Source organism: Rhinolophus sinicus, linkage group LG01 (assembly GCF_036562045.2).
Source record: "Rhinolophus sinicus isolate RSC01 linkage group LG01, ASM3656204v1, whole genome shotgun sequence".
Taxonomy (NCBI): Eukaryota; Metazoa; Chordata; class Mammalia; order Chiroptera; family Rhinolophidae; genus Rhinolophus; species Rhinolophus sinicus.
The window spans coordinates 72731458-72746165 of record NC_133751.1 but is presented as its reverse complement, the minus strand read 5'-3'; the positions used below and the strand labels follow the sequence as shown (position 1 = coordinate 72746165).

General features: G+C 40.6%; 1 long non-coding RNA gene and 1 pseudogene across 1 annotated transcript in view; both read left to right on the top strand.

Annotated features, from left to right (window-relative positions):
* The window catches only part of LOC141571572 (uncharacterized), a 51553-nt gene that overhangs the window by 25369 nt on the left and 11476 nt on the right, over positions 1-14708 (top strand). Inside the window, exon 2 of the long non-coding RNA XR_012496410.1 lies at positions 12849-13056. This is a non-coding gene — a long non-coding RNA (uncharacterized LOC141571572). The remainder of the gene's footprint in view (positions 1-12848; positions 13057-14708) is intronic.
* On the top strand, positions 2111-2674 carry LOC109453316 (large ribosomal subunit protein eL15; annotated as a pseudogene).

Below are 14708 nucleotides of genomic sequence, written 5' to 3'. Positions count from 1 at the left end.
CTCACTGTAACAAACAGCTTTGTCTGTGCATCTATTACATCTGATTATTTCCTTATAATAGACTCCTAACAGGGTTGCTGGAGTAAAGCTTACAATAGTCTCCAACTGGGGTGTGTGCCCAACCCACATCGATTCCATCAGAGCCTCTGGCTGTGCCATCATTCTCAGTCCTTTCCCCCTAATCATTCTGATCCAGGAACAGAGCTCCTGGATTCATGCTGCACCCTCCCCTTTTCCCAAAAAGATTTGGAAACCTGACAGAAGCAGAAAAGATGGGGTCATCTCAAGTAGGGATCTAGTGCAGTGACCTCATGCTTCTGCAGCTGTGGTCTGGCATTGCCCTGTTCTTACTCCCATCCTTTCTGACACTGTTCTGGGCAGCCCTTGTTTGAGTCATGTGAACAACATTAGACTCCTTCCCAAAAATCCATGTTTTGCTTATTGTCCTTTTTTGCTTATTATTGCTTTTTGTTGCTACCGAAAAAGAAACCAATAACTGACACTGATGTTGATTACATGCAACAGACACCTAGAGAAAGGTAGTACTGGGAATTAGCCATTAGATCTTACTGGGGTGAAAGGCAGTCAGGCTCGCTTCTGTGTTCTGGACAAATGTAAAAGCTCATGGTAAGTGGTAGCCAGATATCTCATCAACTTTTCACCCTCAGGCAACTGAGTGTTACCTGGAGGTGAAGTCCTGGGTGTCTGGGTAGCTGTTGCCAAATGAAGAGAATGGAGGCCAATGAGGCACCTGGCTCACAGTCATTAAGTGGAGGGGATATGATTCAAACCTAGCAATCTCAGTCCACAGCCTTGGTTCTTAACTACTTTATACTCTTGCCAAATACAACTAGGGCTTCTTTATATGAAAAGAAGCGAATGCCTACTGTTCCCACCTATAGAATTGCCAGAGATAGCAAATAAACACACAAGACTCCCAATTTCAATCCCAGGTAACGGATGAAGGATTTTTGTTTGTTTGTTTTCTGTATAAGTATGTCCCAAATATTGCCCAGGACATACTTAAACTAAAATATTATTAGTTGTTTATCTCGGTTCAAATTTAACTAGATATCCTATATTTTATCTGGCCCAATCCAATATCTCTTCCATTTTTGCTCTCAGGAGCAAAAATTAATTTAAATTTATCACACGCATGGCTTAGAGGGCACAGTGAAGAAAACATTTTCAGAGGAAATTTCAGAAATTCAGATCTGATGAAGTCATTGGTATAGGACTCACTGAGTAGTGTGCATTCAATGAGCTCGCCTAGGCAGCCAGCCTTAATTTCAAGTTTGATGGCCTGGTGGGTGCAGACCATTGCTGAATGCTGTCCTACACTAGGTGACATTGAATTCCTTCCTCTTTATCATTGTGGGACTTTCCATACTCTCAGACTCTATAAGAACTAAAAACATAAGTTTGGATATATATGTATATGTATGGCGTACCTCCTTCTCATTCTGTTCTGCTCCTGGAGCTCAGAAGAATCTTCTTTCCCACAAGAAACAGAATGCTGAGCCAGGCTGCAGAATCCTTTAAAAAATGCACATTGCTAACTGTTTTTGTGGGCCAGGACTGCAGAGAAGTGAGATGCAATGAAAATGGGATCCCAAAACTCAGCAGTTAGAAATCAAGCTGAAGGCGAGTGATTACAGACTCCAAGTGGGTGTGGTCAGAGATCCAAAGGCAGAGCTGTAATCAGGGCTCAGGAAATAGACAAACAGAAATCTTTGGCTCAAATTAAACATGGAATCTTCAGCAACTATATTGATGAGCCAGCCTTTAAAGTCTATGTTTTGTGTTGGTTTGTTTTTTTACTTTTTTGATATAAAAAGCAAAAACTTTTCTTCAATTGTCATCAATGTTTGAAATTGCTAGACCGGATGGGAATAGGTATAAAACCCAACATGTATATCTTTCAAGTCTTTGAATATATCCTATGATGTGGTACTGCTTTTGATCAACTATTTTGAAGGTATGGGGTATGCAAATAGCTACCAGTTGGCTCTCTGACTCTAAGCAGCCTTTACAAAAGAGGTCAAAGAGCTAATTTGGGGATTCCAAAAGTTGTGAAGGATAAACATTCCTATTATATACTCAGAGAAAAATGCAGTTTCTTCTCAGGGTGCACTTCTGGCAGTACCGCCAGCTCTCTGCGTTCCACAAGAAACTCTGCCCCACCCAGCCTGATAAATCATGCTGGCTGGCATCCAAGGCCAAGCAAATTTACGTCATATATCAGATTTGTGTGTGCCATGGGGGCCGCAAATGCCCAGTTCCCAAGGGTGCAACCTATGGCTAGCCAGTCCATCAGGGTGTTAACCAGCTAAAGTTTGCTCGAAGCCTTCAGTGTTGCAGGGGGAGGGAGCTGGACACCACTGTGGGGCTCTGAGCATCCTGAATTCTTACTGGGTTGGTGAAGAGTCCACATACAAACAAATCCTTTTGAGGTTAACCTCATTGATCCATTCCGTAAAGCAATCAGACGGAATCCTAACACCCAGTTGGTCACCAAACCAGTCCACATGCACAGGGAGATGCAAAGCTGACATCTGCAGGCCGCAAGAGCTGTGGCTTTGGAAAGGGCCACAAGTTCCACCATTCTGTTAGTGGTTCTCACCATGCAGCTTGGAGAAGGTGCAGTACTCTCCAGCTCCACTGTTACCGCTAATATGAGTAATGTTTGTAAAATTCTTACCTAGTAAACAATTAAGGACAGTCATGTATGCTTAAAGGTGTTCTTTAATGTGACTGTTAAAACTAGTCTGCAGATTGTTTCATGAATGCATTGTCAAAATATGAAAGTTAAAGTGCAGTAATGTTTGAACTAAATGATGGTGTATCTTGTTTCTCATAAGATAAATACTTTTTTCTTTGCTTTATCTTACTAGGGAGTTGCTATGTCAGTGTTAAAAATGCTGTTTGGTATTACAGGTGTAAAATCTGTAAACAGAATGCAGAACTAGCCATGTAAATTTGTTATTGCCTGTGATGAAACCTACAACTTTATTGGGGTAATGCATGCTCTGCTGGTTTACTCTCAATGGGGCTGATTTTTGGAGTTTGGCAAGGACAAACATTTTAAATTGAATTTTGCTTAGAAATGTGAAGGATATCCTCATCCATTCTCAGGATCATGCAGAAAAATGAAAGTTGACTATGGGACTCACATTTTTAGATTTAAACCAATATTCTGTTTACATAACTGCTGGTTCTGAAAGAAGAAAAGTTTAAAAGAATGCCACTGTTATTAGGAAAATTGAACAATCCTGTGGCAAGGGGGTTCTCTTACAAATAAAACAAATCCCTGTTAACCTACACAAAGTTGTCTTGGTCTCCACAATACTAGTGAAGTTCACAAAAGGTGGAGGCTCCTGGTTCAATCCCATGACTCCACGGGATCTGTAGAATACTGAATTTCGTGCAAAGCAGTAATGGTAATTACACTGGTGGTAATTAACACTGAAGAAAATTGAACATAAAGTAAAAGAGAATTATTAGCCTTAAGGTTGTAATGTTAATTTGTGACCATTATGAACCCTCTAGCCACCGTAGGGAAAAAAATACGGTTGGCTCTATTTAAAAGCACTTCATTGGCTTAGTTCAGTCAGTCTTAAACGTCATCTTGGATCAACCTACTTTATTCATTATTCCCATAAGGCTACTGAGAAAAGTTACGTAGTTGGTGTCAATACAAGTTCATGGTTTCCAATCTAACCGCATCCATTGTCTAGTTATTTTTTTCATCCCTACTCAAACTACCCTCAAAATCCTTAACTGCCATAAAATTTCCAGGCTCTCCGCTATGCCCACCTTAATGTTAAAGCGTAGACTAGGTTTCTCTTTCCCAGAGTGAATTATAGTGTGTAGGAAATACAGAAGAGGAATTGCCCCAATTTCCAATTCTAGATTTGCTGACTTAAGAACAGGTAGTTTGATTCTAAAATTTAATTGCTGCTTTCCTTGAACCAATTTTTCTATTTTCTTCAGGGGTCTTAAAAGGCTCAGTTAAATGATTTCCAGAAAACATGTCGCAGACTCATAAAACCTCTTGAGACCTAACTTCCTTTCCACTCAAAAATCTTAAACCATCTGCTTTGTGTGTAGATGTTGTTCAACTAAAGGAATAAAGTCTACTAAACAAACAAACAAACAAAAATGTTAATTATAGTCCCACAGGGACTAGTAGTGTGAGTAAACTTAGTTGACCCACAGGTAGTCTATCTGGGAGAATAACATCCACTTCAAGTATTTACAATGGAGAGAATTTAATGCAGGAAACCAGGGGATAGAGAAGTAGGAAAATCAAATGGAAGCTAGTAAGGAACTCAGAAAACAGTAAGAAGTCACTTCTATGGTGGAAGGAATTAGTGCTTTGGGATCCCAGGGATGAGGTCACCTCGTAGAAGCCAGAACCCTGGCAGGGCCTATTGGGAGCCTGAGGCATGGAAAAGATGGAGCTGTTGCCAGAGAAGCTGCCCAACATATTATTCTTTAATCAGGTGGTGATTCTCATTGCAACTGCTATCCATATGTTGAATCCTCATTTGAGCAAATTAATACAGTGACTGATGCAGATCTGGACACTGAATGGTGCCTGTGGCAATTCCTAATAGAATTGCAATAAAAGCTCTTAGATTTTACAGAAAGGTTTTGCAGACTTTGAAAGCAAAAGGAAAGAAAGCCTGTTTCCTTGCTTGCTGTGACATGACGTAGAACAAAATGTGTTCTTTGCTATCCATATTTTATGTAGAGTGTGTTATTGTTGGTAAACTATTCCTTTCGGACCGTAGATTGAAGCAGAATTTGAGGTGGAATGGATATCATCTATAGCAGAGCTGCTCGAAGTGGGGGGTCTGCAGGCTGGTGCCAGTCTGGAGCTATTTATTATTGTTTCATGATGCAAAAAGTATAGAAATAGAGAATTTAAAATGACTCTGTCAAATTGGTATCAAAATTTCTATGCCTATTGTATATAATAATAAAATATTGAGCCTTGCTTTTTATGTTCTTTTTAATTTCATTTTTCTAGCAATTCATTTTTATTGCATTTTCCCAATGAATTAGTTTGTGACAGATTAGAAACAAAAATTTACTGTTTCTTTATTACAGAGCGTTGAGAATCACCGATCTTTATGAGCAATGGCTTTGTGAAATCTATTATTGTCCTTGGTTGCAGCAGCTGTGCGTAACTTCAGACAACTTCCCATTGTGAAGTGAGCAAGCTTGCCATTGTTTATAGAGTATTTGGGCAGTGGTAGGTGGAAGCATCTTGGACTACATGGGAACGTATGTGTGTTGGGCAGCCGAAGGTGCATGTATAGAAATATACCGATAAGCTGACTGTGTGTGTAGCTTGTATCCTGTTGTCCTTTCTTCCTTCTATGCCATGGCTGACTCTCCCAAGGGTAGAAGTTCATAACCAATACTTGGCTGCTCCAATTTAGACAGTAGAACAGTGACCTACTCAGGCAGAACGTGACTGGAACTGTCACTGTAAAACAGAACTCAGGAAGTCTCCAGGGTTCCTGCTGTTGACTTTCCTGAAATTGTCTGAACCTTGGCTCTTTTTGTAGCTTGGTTCTTCTTCATCCAGTTCTGGAGTTCCCCAATGTCCTTCTAATAAATTTTCTTCTTGTGCAAGTTTTAAATTTGTTGCTCGTCACTAAACTCACCTAAAATGACAAAAGTTCTTGCAGTTGTAAAGGCATTTTGATAAATATTGCCAAATTGCTTTTCAGAAAGTTGTATGTCATTGTATACTATTACCATGTTTCCAACTATCTTTTCCTGAACTGAATATTAAATGTTTATATGTATGTAGATATCTATGTATCTATGCGTCTGTCTGTCTATATCTTTGTCATCATGCTAGGCTGGAAATGGGGACTTATTTAGAATTTTCCCCACATTTTCAAATATTAGTGAAGGTGAATTTTGGGTGACATTAGGCGTCAGGACACTTATATGCAAATTATAGTAACCAAATTCAAATTACCTTAAGCAGAAAAAAGATTTTGTTGGCACACATAAAATGGAAAGTTTCTGGAGTAGTTTATAGAATTAAGAAGTGTGGGAACCAAGGCCACGAGGACATGCTTATTGGGGGCACTGATGTCCTCTCTGCTGTCCTCACCTGCTTGCCATCACACTCTTATCCTTTCTGTAGTCCTCACCATTGATTGATTTCTGCCCAACAGTTCTCTTCATGTGGCAGGAATTACTGCTGCCAGTAGTTCCAAATACATTCTCCCAGTCTACAAACCTAGCAGAAGAAGATCTCCTCATTTAATGTTCAATTGTGCTTTGTCCTTTCTTGGATCACGTGCCCATTCCTTGGATGGGTTGCCATGATTCACTATGCCTGCAGTATTAGCCTATCCTTGGTTGTGATGGCAGGACAGGACCTTGTGGCCAATGGTATTAACAGTCCTCCTAGAATGAAATGAAATGGGGAGGAAGTTTCCCCCAAAGGCCCAGTTGTTGGGCAGGCAGGGATGTCCCATCTAGCAGGAGCTTTCAAGTTTTGAGCAGATTGATTACATGTTGAATTCGATGTTTGAAGAAGACTAAGGTGGCAATGGTACATAGGTAGGGTGACCATATAATTTATCATCCAAACTAAGACACTTTTGAAAGTGAAAGAGGCTACTAATAATGGGGTGCCTGTTTACCTTGTTTAGAGAGCTGAGCAAGTGGAGACAGAGGGTCCTTGGGAATTATTGCACTAACCTCTTTTCTGATGTGATAAAGGTCCAACAGTAGCTTATAGTTGTAAAATCATACATGGTTTTACAATCATCATCAACTACTTGCTGCAAGAAAGTAACATCCAGGGCCAAAACTCATGAACAGGTCAATGTTTACAAAACAGCTAAATCTACATAGGAAGAAAGCATTTGCTCCTTGATAGTTGGTTTTCAGGAGAATAACCTTGGGTTGGTGAATCACTGATATCAATAGAATGGTTAACAGAAGGCCTCAAAGTGAAGAACCTGACATAGTTTAAAGTCTTGACTTTGCCATTTGACAACTGTGATTGAGCAAGTTACTTAACTTCTCTAAACCTCAGTGAAATGGAAATTATAGCATTTTACAGGATTGTGTTTAGATTTACAGTGTATATAACATTACTATATGCTTAGTAGCTCTGAAATGTTATCTGCCAATACTACCAAAAGGGGAATAAAATGCAGGAGAAAAGAGAAAACTATAGATTTTTTTTTTGTTCTACTGATAGGACCTCCTAGTAAACTTTGTTTATACCATAGGTTCTTTCATCCATCTTTATTTACTCACATAATCTGCTTTTCTGATCTGCCAATTCCTCCCCTATGACTCCCCACGAATATTAATACTCTGCATTTTGTGGCAAGGAAGGAGCAGCTGAATGTCTCCCATGGTTTAAGAATGTCTTTGGGTTTGTCACTTAGTTCACTAGGGCCTTTCAAAAATGATTTCAGAATTAGCAGATGGAAACGTCTGGTTCACAGGACTTCAGTCGGTATGTAGTGAAAAGGAATGGCAATAGATATAGTCCCGGATACAACTCGGAAAATAAAGGTAATTGGGAATTAGGGTCATAACTAGAGGGGACCACAGGGTCCAGGAATGTTATCAGTGTGTTTGTAGGCATGGGGAAGAGAGAGAAGGAGATGCAGGTGGGGGGCTGGGAGAAGGGCTAGAGTCTAGGGAAAGATTAGAGAGGACAGAATTGACAGAGGGAGGAATTACCAGAAGATGGGTTTTATCGAGTGGAGAGTAAATGATATTCGTATTTCTCAAAGAAGGTGGTAGCTAACCTATGGACATTAAGGATTGAAAGCCAATGCAGGGAGAAGCAGAATCATCATCCACCGTGAATCAGCTGGCCTTGAATCTCACTGCCTGAACAGTTGAGGACATGGGCAAAGATGCCTCACTTTCAAACAGTTGTCCCATCAGCATGGTTTGGTGTCCCTCTCTCTCTGTCTAAGTTTACCAGTGTCTTTACTGAACCCAGAAAACACCCTAGGATAATTTCTAGCTATAGAAACAAAGAGAACTGAGCAGAGGCTGTCCTAACAGGTGCATCTGGGCAGCTTGGTCTGTGAGTGGACTAATACACTCATGTGTCTGAATGAGCCAAACTCATGTACTCTGCATTTGAAAGGTCTACAGACCAACTTGAAGTTTTTGTAGTGTCCCTTCTTTGGTCTTAACTTTATAAATTCAACACTAAATTTATAACATTGAAGTACACACAATTATGTCGTGACATGTCAGATTCATTCTTTCTACAAATATTCAAGTCCTAGTTGCATACTCTGAAGTTACTTTACTACTTTATAGCCTTATGTTTAAAGGCCCTTTGAAAACAACTATTTATTCTTTTTTCTTTGAAAAAATAAGGAAGAACAGGGGCTCTGGAGAGTAAAATAGCTCTTTTCTAGTTATATAATGGAAAACTTCCACATTTGCAAGATAATGCTGCAGCTGAGAATCAGTATTTTCTTTTAATGCTGACACTAAAAAGAAATAGGAAATCTAAGGTTAATGTGGTTCTGCTGTTAGAAGTCTCTTGTTATAAAAAACATAAGGCACATTAAACTTACTACAAACTTGCAATGGCTCATAACTAACGTTGGTTTTAGCTTCAAGATTAAAAGTGGTTTTCTGTTATTAGCAAGCAAATGCATGTCTCTAACTTTATTCTGTTAAAAAAATGACATAACATCTTTTAATATTTTGTGTTGGGAGCAGAGATTTTTTTTCTTTGATTTATTTATATAGACAAAAATGGAACCTACTTCCTGTATCAGTAGCTATTCATCAGGTAAAAGAGTCATTTTTATTTTGTGTCACTTGGAATGTTTGGAGACATTTGAAAGTTCAACTCACAGCAGTTTGTATTACTTAATTAACAGGAAGTTTAAAGGTAGAGGATCCAAACAGGCAAGTACAGGGACTCAAAATGTCACTACAAACCCAGATTCTTTCCATCTTTCTAGCGTTGTGCTCTATCATTCTTGTTATGTTGAATTTTTAATCTTCATGCTTGTTTCCTCATACCTGTAGGATGGCTGCTGCTGCTCCAAGCATCAAATCAATGCTCAGAAAGTAGAGGGAAAGTATTTGCCATCAAATTCTGCTCTTGCCTCTGTCTCACTTTTAAAGACACAGAGGTTTCCACAGAAATCCTCCCAACAGGCTTCTGTTATGTCCCATTGTCCAAAACAGTCTCAGAATGTTTGGGGTTTTTTTGGTTTGTTTGTTTGTTTGTTTGTTTGTTTTTGTTTTAAGCTTAATTTTAGTGTAAGAATACCTTGGACGTATTGCGAATTTGGTTTCAGACCATCACGATAAAATGAGTCGTAATCTTTTTGCTGGTGGAAGGTCTTGCCTTTAATTTGAACAAACAAACAAACAAACAAAACCAACATCTATGAAGTGCAATAAAGCAAAGCCCAATAAAACAACGTATGCCTGTAATTCATTCTGGACACAAAGTAGTACAAGAGGCTGACCACGCTGTCCTACCTCCCTTGGGCTCAGAATTAGAAGGAAGAAAAGGCAGACATATGGACATTATAATTGGGGTTCAATACTCAAGAGTCATATAAACACAGTTAGTTGCTGGACTCGCAATTTCCAAGAACGTTGGAAAGTTCTGAGTGGCTTCCACTCCTCCCCAAACCCAACTCTTCACAATGGTCACCACCCCAGTTCCTTCTTTCCCAAATGGAGGGGATGCCCACTGCTATGCTGGACCAGATCACAGTCATCTCATCTCCCTTTTGTGGACCCTGCCTCAGTTCTCCTTTAAACTAGAGGGGGTCACGTCCTACACAGGGCTGAGCTGAGAAAGAGTCCTGTTAGTGAGGAAGGAGGAAGATGGTACCGGTGCCTGTCACAGTGTCCTTTTATATGTTATCCATTTCATACCATAAACGGTGCTTTTATATTGTTTCCTGCCACATTTACTTAGTTGGTGGTTACAGGCTAGCTCCTCTAATTCATCTGCTATCATCCCACCAGTTGGATTTTTCCAAAACACAAATCTCACTTTATCATTGATTTCCGATCTCCTTCGTGTGGCTTGCAAGAAACGTCATGATTTAGCCTTTGCACACCTTTCCAGCATTTTCTCCTCCACATGGCCTGCTTGGTATTTATTTTTTCTCTAGCAGCTGTGTAACTTCCTTTTATTGTCTGTCTAGAATTTCTTCCCTCCTCCACTTCCCTCTACTCTTCCTTACAGGCCAGTTTCCCTTGGTCTTTCAAAATTGATGCTTCAAGAAGCTTCCCTCAACACCCTGTACCCACGAAGCCTGAGTATTTGTCCTCTGTCCTTGAGTATTTGGTGGGATTCCTTATTGCTGCCTGCATCTCTGTATTATAATTTCTTTGTTTATTATAACCCATCTGTCTTTTGGTACCAGACTGAGATCTTTGAGGTTAAGGACTGTCTGTTTCATCCCTGTACAGTGTGAGACCCATACAAGATGTTCAAATTGCACATTTTTAATGGTAAGCTTGCTGGGTGACAGAGTGAGGTCCCCTACAAAAAAGGATCTAGTCCTGTTTCCTAGGAGGTCAGGATAAATTTGAGGTATTTCATTTTCTCTTGTTTCTCAGAAGTTTTTCTGACTCTAACTTAGGAACGTGAGTAGGAGAATGGGCTGAAGCAATGGTGCTGCACAAACAAAGGTTATTTGGCAAAACCAACTGAGCTGTACAGAAACTCACTGGTACAAAGCTAACCCGATAACTGCTGTACTTTGAAATGCCCCATTGAGCTATGTACACAGAACCAAGCCAGCAGTCTTTCTCTTTTTTTTTTTTTTTTGATTGTGTACCAGCTAGTCAGGTTAGCTATAGCTTTAACTTCTAAGAACTGAAAGCCACTAATTCGGTGTACATGGGCACAAGCACTTGCCAGAAAGCAATCTGTTATAAAGCATCACTTAATGAATGAAAGCTCTAAGCGGTATGCTGCTAGGAGCAAGTCTTGTCGAGATTGGGTGTTGCCTATTTTCACACCAAATCCTTGATTCTGATATTCTGTTATAGGTCACTCAACACCAATACCTTGATATGTAGATACAAAGAGGAGTTCTTTACTTCTGGATGTGAAAGAAAGACACAGGGATTGAGTTGGAATGGTTAATCTCCACACTGGGGCATGAGGAATACTGGATATATCAGTCACTATACAACAGGGTATGTACCTGTGGCAACTGTGACCATCATAGCTTGGGGTTCTGATATCAGAATTAGGTGACAAGCCTAAACCAACATGAGGAAGGAAGCCTTCCATGGCCAGTCCCCGTACTGCTGCTGTTCCTGTGTGTTACACACACTTTGTCTCCCATTATCTGTGGTGAAAATTCATCATATCATTTCAGAGCTTTCATTATTATAGTCAAAATCCTTACATCTGATACAGCCAGGCCCAGTAGTTGGTCTGGTTTAAAAGAATAGATATCCAAATTTAATTTTAAAAACATTCAAAATATATAAATATACAAATGTCTGCCCATTTTCTACTTTTTTGAGTGGAGGGCATATGGGGACCACTATTTGCTTTTCTGAATTATCGTTCTTACACAGACTAAATCAATAATGCATCATCCAGTATTTCTAATTTTTGTTTCTGGAAAGCACGCAGAGAACTTTACATTCAGATTGTTACAAAAGGGCCCATCTCCTCCTAGACCTTTACAATTTGCTTTCAGTCTTTTACTATTGGCTCTTCCACACCAAATCCAATAGCAGATTTTTCTTCCCTCCTTCTTTGTGACTTGCTTTTATTTAGCCTTTCCAAAGCATTCATCTTATTCAACTTAGCTGTTGGAGAAATACGTTTATCTTGTCTTCCCAGTTAATCAATTAACATAACATTTAGTTGAATTATTTAATGATGCTAATCCACTGAACTGATGGGACTAGAAGTACACTGACACAGCAGACTGGCTTTCCAGAGGCATTTGGTGTGCCGTGGGCATCTATTGGTGTGTTTTACGGAAGGAGAAGTGACTATTTCTAGAAGGCGTTGGCCTTACATTTGCACACATTCAGAACTCACTTCCCTTAATGGAGTTCTTGTTCAGTTGCTCACTGCCTTTATGTGCTTGGCAAAATGCCTGCTGTCTGCCTTGCTAATCCTGGTTTTCTTTTGTCTGTTTTCTTGGCTTTGTAACGAGCGTTCTTGCTAAAAACAAAAAAAGCCCGTTCTGTCCAGCTATATTCTTTCTTGTATGGAGCACTATTGAGGAGGATACTCTAATCTGCCCTTTTGGCAAGAAGAAACATTTTGTGATAGGAGTCTAAATTGGAAAATGGTCCTTGGCAGGACAGTAGTGCCATGGCCATTCCTTTGTACCGTGCTTTCCTATGTATGTGTTTCGTCTTGGGCTCTGTTTCTAGGGACCAACTCCACCAGACATGGGGATTTGTAAGCAAGTCATGACAGAGTGTTTTTTGGGAGAAACCTTTAAGGAAATGTGGGAAGCAGGATAGAGCAGAGATAGAAGGTAAGTGAGGATATAGCTTCAGGTGAAGTCTCAGCCTCATTCCCAGGGGCCTCGGGACCACAAAATGTCGCTTGTCTTTGAGGCACACAGTGTAGGGAAGGCATGGAACTCCCAGAACCACAGGTCCCATAACCAAAGGGCTGTCCTCTGAAGAAGGTTGCAGTTATGCGGCCAGGTACCAGTAGCAGAGCAATGTGTGCGTGATAATTGAACTGATGACAGTGATTGCAGGGGATTAATGGTCTGCTAATATACAAAATATCTGATATTACATGTGTAGCATTTTTGAAATAGCTACTTTGGATGGACCCAATTTATGACTCTCCCTAGATTTTCTTGGCCTCACCTGTTTCTTGACTCCTCTACTGGTTGGACAAAGACAGCATCTGCGCCAGTGCCATCGCCTCATTTCCGAATGTCAGCAGCTGAGCCTACCTCTCTTGGGGAGGCCAACTTCAGCACATCCTGTACTGTACCCACCACAGTGGGAGTCCAGACTGCAGAGTCCAGACGTGACCCAAGGAGACTCGCAGAGGAGGTGAGTTACCTGGGCCAGTATTTCTAGACTCAAAGTGCCATACTGTAAGGCATGACATCTGGCTTCCTTAGTGGCCATCCCGAGAGACCAGGTACACAACCAGGAAAAGCCTGGGAGTTAGAGCCCCATGGGGGAAACTTGGAGCAAGGAAGAAACACTAAATAAATTCCTCGTGCTCTCTGCCTCTGATGGTTGTTCTAAGGTGCGTAGTTCTGAGATGCTGTAGATGCTTGGAGATCATCCCCTGAGACTGAGCTGGTGGCTATTTTCTGTTCCAAAGCTCTGGCCAGCGAGGCAAACACCACCTAGCATCTGCTTTCATTCTTCCTTGTTTCACTTCTCTTTTTCCTTCACTCCTGCTGTCCTGCAACTTCACCTCTACACCTCCCCCCTTTTAACCTGGTTCCAAACACAGAACCCAGAAACGACTCCCCTTGCACCCTGCCAAAAAATAAACAATAAAATAAACAGAGCCTGGAGCCAATACAGTGTCCCTAGAATTTCAATGTTTCTACCCAATATGTAAATCCTCAAGTGGCAGATTTTCACTGTAAAACATCAGGGGAGTCTTTTTTTTTTTTTTTTTTTTTTAAGTAAAGCGAGGATGATCCTAAAATTGTTCTTTTGTTCTTTTTTCTGTCTACACAAAGGCAATCCTATTAAAACCTAAGTGGGTGCTAAGGAGAAATCCCTAGGATGCTACAAAGAGTTTTCCTTTTGTTGTGACTTCTCTCACAAGTGGGCTCAGTGCCAGGAGTGCTGTGGAGAGACACTGAATTGAAAAAACGGTGCAGGGAGAATGTAGTTCCCCAGAAGCTGCTTTTCCTGAAGGAATTCATAAGGGGAACTGGCATGATGTGAGTGATGTGAAACATTCTTGTTTTTCAAAAGGAGAAGTGACTTGTGATGTAGCCCTGGTCACATCTAGCCCAGCAGTTACGAGGCCCACACTAGTCACGAGTGTTACTGACATGCAGGCTGGAGAATGTGGCCTGAACACAGTGACGTTGTCCTCATTGCCAGTCAGCGTGATGGCTGCAGTCAGTTTGGTCTGTAGCTGTTACGATGGCTGCAGGGCAGCTGTTCTGTTCTCTTTGTTTTATGCTTGTAGAATGGCCTCAGTTTTCTCTTCTGTCTGATTGGTCTTTACATCCGGATTTCTGTTTGCTGCATTCCATGACCGAGGCTGCCTCTCTCTGCCTTTCTGCCCCACGTCTGGAATCCAGCCAAAGTGTACCAGAACAAGATGCTTCTAACGTTTGAGCCCCTTTGTAAGGGTGCTGATTGCAACTTGGGTAACTTCAGTTTAGTCCAAGGTGAAAGAGTTCTGCTGCTTTGGGGGAAGAACATCAATGTCTAAAAATAAAACTTAGGCATAAAAATAGGGCCAAATACTCATTAACTGCCTCATTTAGCTGAATGCTGAAATTATTTCAACAGTGCTAAATCAAGCATTTGTGTGGAAGAGGTTGAGTATTTTTTTATTCATAGTACTTTATCTTAGATGATAAATGGGTTACTGTAATTTGTCATTTTATTCAGAAGACATGAATTATATAGTTCTCCAGAACCTAATTTTCGGCTTATACTCATGCTGACCCTTGAATTGAAGTCCTTATGTCCACAAATCTTTTGGAATGCATGTTTGGGGC